Genomic DNA, 12392 nt, shown 5'->3' with positions numbered 1-12392 from the left:
CCGTCAGGAGTTCCTTGCCGCTAGTGTGAAAGTAGTCTTAGTGACTGCCACTATGCAATACACTGGTATCACCCTCTGTGGTTGTCACCTGTGGGTGCTGCTTCCTAATGTGGTTATTTTATTCATCTGGTGCGCATATAATGGAGCTCCACTAATAATACCACTATCATGTTACAAGGTACTGCCTGCTTTCTTCATTGTTTCTTTTTGTACTTTTCTAAAGAAAGGAGTTTTCCGGGATCCCCAAAAAACGTGTGAAAGAGGCCTAAGTCATCTGTTTTCTGCGGATCCATGCCCACTTTGCCCATGTGTTTACTTTTTAAAAACATTACAGTAATGATTACAAATTTTATGTTTCCGTTTGCGATCCGCAAACAATGGATTGCATACGGAAACCATACGGAGATTTTTTGCGGAACTACGGAACGGAAACGCAACCGAAAAAAACCCCGAAACAACCGATCCGTTAAAAACGGACAGCAAAATACAGAAAAAGCCTTACGGTCGTGTGCAAGAGGCCTTAGGAAAATAAAATTACTGAAAATACTTAAATATTACTTTATTATAAACATATTCCCAAATACTCTTTATTAGTTATAATGGCTGGTTTTGTCTGAGGAGAAATTATCAGCGGAAAATAAAATGGCCGCTGCCCTATTACTGCACACAAAACCTATCCTAATCTCACAGGAGGACAAGTTACTTCACAACACTGAGGTAGTGCTTTTCTGTGCCTCCGTTCCGCACCACAGCTCCAGATTGTGGACCCATTCAAGTGAATTGGTCTGGATCTGTGATGCGGGGAGCACACGGCCGGTGCTCGCATATTGTGGACCCGCTGTTTGCGGGCCGCATTACGGCCACGACCGAGCAATGGCCGTGTGCATGAGCCCTAAGGCTACGCTCACACTTCAGTTATTTGTTCAGTTAAGGCTCATGCACACGACCGTTTTTTTAGTCCGCATCCAAGCCGCATTTTTTGGGCCGGATATTCCGTCCCGCAAGATCTTAGGCTAGGGCTATACTCCATGTGCCGCATGACAATAAGTCGCGCAACGAAAAGGGTATGCGACATGTGTCACACCAATGTTGCGCAACATTTTTTATAATGATAGTCAATGGTGTTGCACTGCGACATGCTGCGACACACACAAAAACCCAATTTAGATGGATTTTTTGCGACTGTTGTGTCGCAGTATGTTGCCTGTCGCAGTGTGACACCATTGACTATCATTATAAAAATGTTGCGCGACTTTTCTGACGCAGCGTAGCCCTACCCTTAAAGGGGTTGTCTCTCTTCAGTAAGTGGCAGTTATCACGTAGAGAAAGTTAATAGTACAAGGCACTTACTAATGTACTGTGATTGTCCATATTGCCTCCTTTGCTGGCTGGATTCATTTTTCCATCACATTATACACTGCTCGTTTCCATTGTTACAGACCACCCTGCAATCCAGCAGGGGTGGTTGTGCTTGCACAATATTGGATGGATTGCAGGGTGGTCTGTAACCATGGAAACGAGCAGTGTATAATGTGATGGAAAAATGAATCCAGCCAGCAAAGGAGGCAATATGGACAATCACAGTACATTAGTAAGTGCCTTGTACTATTAACTTTCTGTACGTGATAAATGCCACTTACTGTAGTGATACAGCCCTTTAATGAATTCTGAGCAGTTAACCCCACCTAAAAAATTCTACACAATTTTTGTTGCAATATGTTCCAAAACTGTGAGGCGCTAATGTGATGTGATGTGATCCCCTAAAATGTTTGCTATTTAAAACCAAACCTGTGTGGAAAGCTAGCTATTGTGGAACTACAACTCCCAGCATGACAGCTATGCAGTTTCACAAAGGCTGAGTACAGTGTACGAGCTGGAGACCACCACCCTATAGTCCCCTCATAGCCACACCAGCCTGTTGCTCCAGTAGGGACGGTGGGTAATTGTACACATGGATACAGCCGCTGACATCACTGCAGTAGTTCTCCGCTCTGGGTGTGACGTGCGCTTGTGCCCGGTGCCTGAGCTTTGTCTATGTGTCCTGTAGCCGCACCCACAGCTCCGGGTTCTGCTCAGTCTCGTCTTCTCCTCCGGCCGTGAGCACGTTGTCCGGGCGCAGGAGGTAAGTGCTCCCACTCCTCAGTTTACCTGTAGATGTACAGATAGGTACACGTGTTACTGGGGACTGCTAGGTGCGGCTCCAGCTGCCGGGCTGACCAGCATGACCAGCATGTAGCCTCAGGTAGAAAAGCCTCATTTTAAAACCAGGTTGCATGGTCCATAAACTACTCTGCTCTTGCACATCTGTCCAGCATCCTTTGTGGGGAACATGGCGGCTCCAGATGTTAGCTGAAGGTCCTGGGGTTTTTGGCTGAGAGGTGCTGGAGCTGCTGCAGGTTATTTCAGGGGTTTTCACATTTCACGTACAGGAAAAATGGCGAGAAGAAAGTGCCAGTGGTCAGACGCACTGGGCCAGATTTATAGCGCGCGGCTTAGGGCTCATGCACATGACCGTTGCCTGGCCGTGGCCGTATTGTGGTCCGCATACAGGGGGTTCGCATTACACGGGCATCGGCCGTGTGCACCACGGATCGCGGACCCATTCACTTCAATGGGTCCACAATCACGGAGATGCGGAACAGAGGCACGGATCGGACCCCACGGAAGCACTACAGGGCGCTTCCGTGGTGTTTCTGGCCGTGCCTCCGCGCCGCAAAAAAGTAGTGCATGCATTACTTTTTCTGTGGTGTGGACCGTCGGATGCGGGTCGCCGAGCCCTTAGGTTCGTGGGCATGAGCCCTTATACAGAAGGATGGAGCAGACGATAGTCGGGAGCAGTGGAACTGACATTGCTCGTGCTCTTATAGGGTTATTCACTAAAATCGATGTCAGTTTTTGCGTAAAAAAAGTTGCACGACTCCCTTTTTGTAACTTCTTAAACGTCCGCGCGACATTTGGGGCTGGGCGTGGTAGGGGCTGGGGCGTCGGCCCCACCAAATTTGTTATATTAAGGGCTCATGCACACAGCCATTGCCCGGTGTGGCCGTATTGCGGACCGCATACGGCTGGTCCACAATACACGGACATCGGCCGTGTGCCCCCCGCATCACGGATGCGGACCCATTCACTTGAATGGGTCAGCAATCTGGGAGGTGCGGAACGGAAGCACTACGGAGGTGCTGTTTGTCTGTGACTCCACACCACAAAAAAAATAGAACATGTTCGGTGCAGACGGATCAGGGACACATTCAAGATGAATGTATCTCAATCCGTCCCGGCCGCCGCACGGATGTTGCCGTGCATTGGGGACCGCCCTAAAGCTTATTTTACACTGACAGATTGTCTGCCAGATCATCGCTAATGAGCGTTCATAGTAACACTGATTAGCGATGATCTGGCAGTGTAATACTGCCACAGGTTGTGCTGTCTAATCATGGTCTGCCACCGACAAACAACTAGTCAGTATGGGGACGAGCAATGGGATTAGCAGCGGTCTTCTCCACTAACAAGCGCTGGGAAGGAACGATTGCTGGGAAGGAACGCTTCCCTCCCGATAATGTATCCCTCCATTGCTGTATCCGCTAGTGCAGGGATGCCCAACCTGCGGCCCTCCAGCTGCTGTTAGACTACAACTTCCCACCACGCCCTGCTGATAGTTGTAGGCTGTCCTGGCATGCTGGGAGTTGTAGTTTTGCATCAGCTGGAGGGCTGCAGGCTGGGCATCCCTTTGCTAGTTTAATACTAGCTTTACACTTGGAGCTGGCATAAATCTTGGCGAGAACCTACTCGTGTCAGGCATACGGAAGGCTTGAGGATGGGCCTTGTCATAGCGTGTTGAGTTGCACCACATTTGGCCTAATTTCATCTCCCTTGCACCACCAGTCTTAGTGAATATTTACCTGTCTTACAAGAAAACAACCACTAGATGTCTGACTGAATCCAAAAAAAGAAAAGCCTGATTCATTAACCCCTTCGCTGCCAGCGATGGGCAAACATGGCGCCCACTCGCGCATGCAGCTGTTTAAAACAGAAGAGACCCGATTGCGGTCATTAAACTGATGATCTATCCTCTATCATCAGCATCTGATCGGCGGAGGTCCGACACCCGGGAAGGTAGCGGCGCTGACAGTAGCGACACGGCCTTCTTGCTGGTTACTGCAGGCCCAGTGATGTCATGACTAGTATCACTGGCATGGGCGGGGCTAAGCTCTGTTCACTTGAATAGAGCTTAGCCCCGCCCAGGCCAGTGGAGCTCTGAAAAATTAAAGGTGGAATCTGATTGGTTGCTAATAGCAACTAAGCTGCTTTTCCTTTTCGCCAGTTTTGATTAATCTCCCCCTTTTTGTAAACCTACCTTTATGCCCCTTTCAGACGAGCGAGTGTGGCATCCGGCTTGACCTCCCAGGACTGATGGGGTTGCATAGCATTATCTAATGCATTCCAGAACTGTAAGGCCTCTTTCACACGGGCGTCGCGTGTGAGGGCTGGACAAGATGCGGGTGCGTTGTAGGAAAATGCGTGATTTTTCGTGCGAGTGCAAAGCGTTTTAATGCGTTTTGCACACGCGTGAGACAAATCGGCATGTTTGGTACCCAGACCCGAACCCGGACTTCTTCACAGAAGTTCGGGTTTGGGTTAGGTGTTGTGTAGATTTTATTATTTTTCCTTATAACATGGTTATAAGGGAAAATAATAGCATTATTAATACAGAATACTAAGTAAATTAGGGATGGAGGGGTTAAAAAATAATTAAACTCACCTCATCCACTTGTCTTGTCTTCTTTCTTCTTCTTTGAGGACCTGGGAGGAAAAGGACCTTTGGTGACGTCACTGCGCTCATCACATGGTCCATCACCAATAATAAATTCTACACGAGTTTGCAGCGAGACACTTGCTGGTCTGAAAGGGGCCTTAGGGTGTGCCCACAAGGAACTGAAATGCTGAGGGAAAGTGGATACAATTTAAGAAATCAGAAAAATGCAAATCCTCTACAAAATCTGCATGTAATTTGCGGATTTTAGTGCAGCCCAACAGATTTTCCGATGTATTTTACCTGTGGACATACCCCAACATGTGGCAGTGTTAGGCCCTCTGCACACGTTGTGGAATATGTGCAGTTTTTCCACGTGGATTCTGTACAGAGAAACCGTAGCGTTGTACAGTACCAGCGGTCCGCAGTACGGGGCCCTTACGTTCCGTACAGCATGAGCCGGACATGAGGTGACAGGAAAAGTGGCCCCACATGTCTGGCAAGTTTCATTATTTTCATGTTAAAAGCTGTTCTATATATATTTTTTTTGCGGTGCTTTACGTAGCTTGCGGATCACAGACCCATTTAAGTGAATTGGTCCACATCCGGAGATCTAGTGCACTCGGCTGGTACCCGTGCATTGCGTGCTGCTATTTGCGGTCCATAGCGGGCACAGGGCACACATGCTCGTGTGAATGAGCAGACATATCAGGAGAGGAGACAGGTCCACACAGGATGTCTTGGTCTGCAATAAGTGATAATCCATTTGGATGACTTGAATAATAATTTCATCACTTGCCTGCCGCAGACCAGGCTTTCTCCTGATCACATTTCCGCCTGTGTCCGAATCCCGCTCTGACCATAAGTGGAGAAGTAATGTGATATGTGCCTGGCAGCCATCCATAGCATGTCCTGTAATAGGGACTTCTATATAGAGACAATAGCATGTATTGTAGTTAGACGGCTAAAAACAGGAGGTAATGCGCCTCCCCAAATAATCCCTGGTTTTATAATGTAGTCATATCATGTGATCCGGCACAGAGGAGAGATTGTCAGCTTGGAAATGTAGTCCGCCTATCTGAAAACTGTTAAGTAGTGGAAGCTGCTAGGCTCCAGTGGTAGACTGGGGTATCACATTGTGCCTATGCTACCGGCATACAGGATGAGGGTAGCCATCACCCATATCAACCAGTCAGGGGCCTCTAAAAATGGAGGGCTGGAGGCTAATTAGTCAGTGTGGAGAGGGACCAGAAGCGGAGACCAGTGAGGAGCCGAGCAGTTTTGGAACAGATGTGGAGCGTTCGAGGAGGTTACATTACTTATTTATTTTTTGTTTGTTTTTCATCAGTCTGATAACCCTATAAGCATGAGATGTCCACTGTACCTGCTGGTTTTGGGTGGGATTGGCCAACCATCTAATGTGTATGGCGGTCTCAGAATCCTCCCTTCTCCCACAACAGAGGTTGGATAGAGAAGGGTTGGGCCAACATGCACAGTCCCCCCATACACACACAACCTCACCCTCATCCATACAGATGTGTGTGTGGGGGAGGGGAGAGCTAGTCATTTGGCCTACAGCAATGTCCTGTGTAGGGTCTTTCTTATCCTACTAATGCCTCTGTAGTCTGCCAGGGCTTCCTGTTTGAAGTTGGTGGCTGATTTCTAGATAAGATATTTAGTAGTACAGTAATTAGGACATTCTTTGAATGGTTTAATGCCATTCATTTGGAGGCAGTTATTGTGATTATGCTGAGCTTTATTACGTAGCGTCTCTGTTCTAATGAGAACGTGCCGCCTGAAGATATTGGGGCACATACTCCATGAAACCCGAGAACTGATGCTCCTGTTCATGAATGCTGTTAGAGATTAACGAATTTCATGTTTTGTAATTCGTTCACGCTTTGTTTGGTGGTAAAAGCAGAATTGCGTTATGGATTCCGTTACCGCGGACCATAACGCAATTCTATGACGGAATGCATAACGGAATGCCTTTAGAGACATTCTGTTATTCATTACGTCATAATAGAAGTCTATGGGCTGCATCGCGGATCCGTCCCATTTCTGTTATCCAGGAGAGGACTCCCCTGCCTAAGGCCTCTTTCACACGACAGTATGGCTCTTTCAGTGTTTTGCAGTCCGTTTTAAACGGATCGATTGTTCCGTTTTTTTGGTTTCCGTTGTGTTTCCGTTCCGTTTTTCCATATGGCGTATACAGTAATTTCATAGAAAAATTGGGCTGGGCATAACATTTTCAATAGATGGTTCCGCAAAAAACGGAACGGATACGGAAGACATACGGATGCATTTCCGTATGCATTCTGTTTTTTTGCGGACCCATAGACTTTAATGGAGCCACGGAACGTGATTTGCGGCCAAATATAGGACATGTTCTATCTTTCAACGGAACGGAAATACGGAAATGGAATGCATACGGAGTACATTCCGTTTTTTTTGCGGAACCATTGAAATGAATGGTTCCGTATACGGAACGCAAAAACGGCCCGCAAAACGAAAAAAAAAAAAAACGGTCGTGTGAAAGAGGCCTAACAGAAATGGGACGGATCCGCTATGCAGCCCATAGACTTCTATTATGACGTAATGAATAACGGAATGCCTCTAAAGGCATTCCGTCATAGAATTGCGTTATGGTCCGTGGTAACGGAATCCATAACGCAATTCTGCTTTTACCACCAAACAAGGCGTGAACGAATTTCATAACATGAAATTCGTTCATCTCTAAATGCTCTGTTCTGACGACCTGTTGCTGCAGCCTCTCGTGCAGACCCGGTTTTATTGCTAGCCTTGCACCGTATAGTGATGAGCCTTTCTGAGCAATGCATTGAACAGACTGAAAATATGAAAAATACGGGCACTAGAGGTGATGATGAGGATGTAGTTGTAGCACACGGGGCCACTTCACCTCAGGCAACATCCTACCCTGATTCAGCCACTTACAGGCTCTGTGAATGAAATGTCTCCAACACGTATCAGGGTGCCATATCTACCCTGCAGAATGTGTCTGTATTAGACCTGCAGATAGTCCGGCCAAATCATGGCCAATGAGCCTGTGTAATAGTGCGCCCGATGAACGAGCAAATGCTTGTTCATCAGGCAATCACCATTTTTTATAGAGGCTACAAAAACATTGTTTGCTGGCGGCAGATCGTGCTGTCTAAACAACACCCTCTGCTGCTGGCAAATAATGACTCTGTATGGGGACACTCTTCCCCATACTGTGGAGGAGATCGTTGCATGTAAGAGCAGTGGTCTCCTTTACTGACGAGCAGGCAGTTGTCGGGAAGAAACGCTTCCCTCCTGACAATCGGCCTCACCTGCAGGTCTAATGCAGCCCTTACTCAGGTTACCTTTAAAGGGGTTGTACAGGGTCATGATATTGGTGACCTGTCCTAAGGATATCCGTTTCAGATTTGTGGAGGTTTGACACCCCCTGCTGATCAGCTGTTTGCTGAGGAGCTGGACCTCTTCAGAGTTTACCTGCACTCCATCTTATCCCTAAATCACGGGCAGTCAACATTTTTTACGAGCAAATTAGGAAACTATAATGATAAAGATTATAATTAATACATGTCTATAGCTCAATATACTGATAAGAACTCATTAACAGCATTTACTGTCAGCTGTAAAAAGATGAAATTTACCACAAAATCTAGTTAAAAAAAAATTCATGGACATACATTTACACAATGTCCCAAAAAATTGATAGTTGGCAACCCTGACCCCCACCGACCTGATATTGATATCCTGAGGGTAGGTCCTCAATATCATGGCACTACACAACCCCTTTAAGAGACTATTTGGTGTTTTTCTTACTTTTTTTATGCACTGTATGGACTTCTAATGATGTAATGTGACTCCTGATTCCTCCCTTTTGCCCAGAGAAGAAGTAGCCTGAGGTCACATTGACAATGGCAGGTTTTCATCCTGAAAAGCAGAAGTCCCATGATTCAGATGTGTTGTGACTAGAGATGATGAGCAAAGTATTGGAAAATTTGATTTGGCTGCTTTGCCGAATTTTGCAAAAAAATTAGCTTTAACAAATTACTTAGTCACAAAGCGCGTTTCCTTGTAAGTAGTGGGTGCAATGACAGGGAGCAGCGATTGTCTCTCCCCGTCATTGTACCCCTCAGATGCCGCATTCCTTGCTGATCACGGCATCTGACATTAATTTTAAGTGTAAAAAAAAAAATCCTGCTAGCCTAATCCATTTGATGGCAACGAGCTGGCTGCCGCCATCTTGATTTAAGATCCAGTGCGAAATCTCGCGCGGCCCGTGATGACGTCACCACATTGGCCGGCATCTTCAATCAAGATGGCGGCTTCACGGCGAATCAAATTTTTCCTGAGATTCCCTCAAAACTAGTTGTGACATGGAATGTTATACAGGCTGGCCCACGAAAAAGTAAGCACGCCTACCCACAAGTCACACAGATGTTGAAAGTGGTCCTCGTTCATGTCTATAGATCTTTGGGCACCATGTCGGCTGATACGGCTTGTGATGCTGCGGATAGTGTTGTGACGTTTTCCTTGAGTTCATCCAGGGGATGTGGATTGTTAGTGGACACTTTCTGTTGTAAATTTCTCCATAGATAAAAATCCCATGTGGACAAGTCTGGGGAACATGGTGGCCATAACCCCTTGCTCACAATTCGCTCCTCCGTAAACAGTTCATGAACCCGTCCAGTGAGGTGTGGCATGTTGCCCCATATTGTTGGAAAAAGCAGGATATTTTTTCTTCTGATGTTAGTTGGTTGTTAAACTGTTCAAAGATGTCCAGGTAAATTGCGGTATTCACAGTAGATTTGAAGAAAATTGGGCCCACTATTCGTGTTCCTCACACTGAGACCAAACGCTTAAGACAGATTTACTATTAGGCAGTTTGATTTGGAGATATTGGAGGCGGGCTACTTTTTAATGGCCACCCTGTATGTTACCTTTCTTTCGAATTGCTGGATTCAGATGGTATTGGATCACACCGTTTCCACCATTACAGGACCGGACTATAGACGCATGAAATCCTGACAAGTTATCTCCCTATACAGAGCTATATTCATGGGAGATTTATCAAGACTAGCATTACATAAGTCAGTCTCGATCTATTGTGTGATGTTGTTGTGCACACCTTCTCGTGAGGTCCTGCATCAGAAACTGAAATCTAGACCAGCTAGGAGCTGGCATACATTTCAGATAGTGTGAGCCGTATTAAAGGGGTTGTCCCGCTTTTCCCCAGGCTAGGCCGTCACTAGCTGATCTGCAGGGGTCTGACTCCCACAGCCCTATCCATCAGCTGTTTGGGCTCCGGCTCATAGCTAGCTCGCCACTGCAGTCTGCGCCCATTACCTTCAGTGGGGGCAGCACTGTAGGAAGAGGCTTGTTGAGCCCGGTATGGGAAGAAGATTTTGAGCATGGAGGTAGGATTTTGCTGAGTGGCTTCCCCTGCTCAGCTTGATTGACAGGCCTCTCCCTGAGCAGAGTGGGAAATGGCTGCACAGCCACACCTCTCTCCATACCTGGCTTGTTTTGAAACGATAGTGGTCATTTTACCAGAATTTACACCAATTTCTTGTGTAAAAAAAGTTGCAAGACCCCATTTTGCATCTCTTTAAATTTCCATGCCACAGTATTTTGTAGCATGGGCGTTCTTGTGCTGTCCTTGCCACATGGGAGTGACGGAAGCTGATCAAATTTATTAACATTTACCCTTGGAAATGGAGCTCCTTTGCAAAATGCGAGGGTCAATCTGATTGGTTGCTATGGGCAACTAAGCCAGTTTTTATTTGCACCAGTTTTTATTAAATCTTCCCTGTCTAATATGGCATTCAATAATCTATGGGAGAGAGTCATCAAAACTGGTGAAAAGAAAAACTAGCTTAGGCCTAGTTCACACGAACGTATGGCTTTTATAGTTTTTTGCGGTCCGTTTTTCACGGGTCCGTTTTTGAGTTTTGTTGTTTCCTTTCCGTTTTTCCGTATGGCATATACAGTATACAGTAATTACATAGAAAAAATTGGGCTGGGCATAACATTTTCAATAGATGGTTCAGCAAAAACGGAACAGATACGGAAGACATACGGATGCATTTCCGTATGTGTTCCGTTTTTTTTTGCGGAACCATTGACTTTAATGGAGCCCCGGAACGTGATTTGCGGCCAAATATAGGACATGTTCTATCTTTCAACGGAACAGAAAAACGGAAACGGAATGCATACGGAACACATTCCGTTTTTTTGCGGAACCATTGAAATGAATGGTTCCGTATACGGAACACAAAAAAACGGCTCGTACACTCGCAAAAAAACAGATTGTGTGAACTAGCCCTTAGGCTACTTTCACATTAGCGTTTTCAATTCCGCTATTAAGATCAGTCATAGGAAAACGCTTCCGTTTTGTCCCCATTCATTTTCAATGGGGACTGAACGAAACGGAATGCACCAAAATGCATTCCGTTCAGTTTGGTTGCGTCCCCATCTCGGACAGAAAAAGGCTGCAAGCAGCATTTTTCTGTCCGGGATGTGGTGCGACGCAAGACGGATCCGTCCCCCATTGACTTTCAATGGCGTTTAAGACAGATTTGTCATGGCTATAGAAGACATAATACAACCGGATGCATGCGGTTGTATTATTGTAACGGAACCGTTTTTGCAGATCCATGACTGATCTGCAAAAAACGCTAATATGAACGTAGCCTTAGGCCTCTTGCACACGACCGTATGGCTTTTTCAGTATTTTGCGGTCCGCAAAAATACGGATGACGTCCGTGTGCATTCAGTTTTTTTACAGAACAGCTGGCCCCTGATAGAACAGTACTATACTTGTCCGTATTTGAACGGAAATACGGAAACAGAAGGCATATGGAGTACCTTCAGTTATTTTTTTTTTTTTGCGGATCCATTGAAATGAATGGTTCCGTATAAGGAACACAAAAAAAGGAACGTAAACGGGGAAAAAAAAAAAGTTTGTGTGCAAGAGGCCTTAATTGCACATAGCAACAAATCTGATTCCATCGTTCATGTAAGGTGGAGTCCGATTGGCTGCTATGATCTTTCTTACGCCGTCCTCACCACAGTCCTCCTTCCTGCTTGGGGGGGGGGGGGGGGTTCTGTGCAAGCTGTTGGGACTTAGCAGACCCAGATCAGCTGTTTGCAGGAGGTTGTACAGCCTCTGTCAGCCCCAGTTGCAGGAAAAATCAGCCCCCAATGCTTTGTATGACCTTATGGGACACCCAAAACGTAAAATAAAGACAAAAAGGTTTAAAAATGTTGCACGTAGCAGCTTCTAGCCTTGCCCCTGGCAAATATAACCTACACATTCGCTATATGAAAATGAGCGTTATTTCTAAAGTGTTTCAGTTGCACATTGTGCTAGTAACACCCACAAAAAAAATGACTGACTTTTCCAGAAGCAGAACTCTGTGCACACCCTTTGAGTCATAAAGAAAACCTCTGTCTTGGAAGACTAAGATTTGTTTAAGGAGTTAGAAAAATGACTTCATTGCTCAGGGTCATGTGGATTAGGAATGTCTGTACTATCACATTCTCTGATAGACACTCCATATATATCCCTAGTCTCTAGAGTCAGTCCTCCCACTCCTTCCCAGAAATACCAGGACTGCTGGGATAACCC

The 12392-nt window shown here is 46.0% G+C and overlaps 1 protein-coding gene across 2 annotated transcripts in view; it reads left to right on the top strand.

Moving 5' to 3' along the window:
* The first annotated feature begins 2030 nt into the window (after nucleotides 1-2030).
* Nucleotides 2031-12392, top strand: part of MYADM (myeloid associated differentiation marker) — a 36168-nt gene continuing 25806 nt past the window's right edge. The window contains exon 1 of one of the 2 annotated variants that reach the window (XM_040434759.1): nucleotides 2031-2122. The gene's annotated coding sequence lies outside the window, so the exon portion shown is untranslated. Of the gene's footprint in view, nucleotides 2163-12392 lie in introns of both variants that reach the window. The other variant, XM_040434769.1, reaches the window with a different exon arrangement.

Source organism: Bufo bufo, chromosome 1, assembly GCF_905171765.1.
Source record: "Bufo bufo chromosome 1, aBufBuf1.1, whole genome shotgun sequence".
Taxonomy (NCBI): Eukaryota; Metazoa; Chordata; class Amphibia; order Anura; family Bufonidae; genus Bufo; species Bufo bufo.
This window is presented reverse-complemented; position numbering and strand designations above follow the sequence as displayed.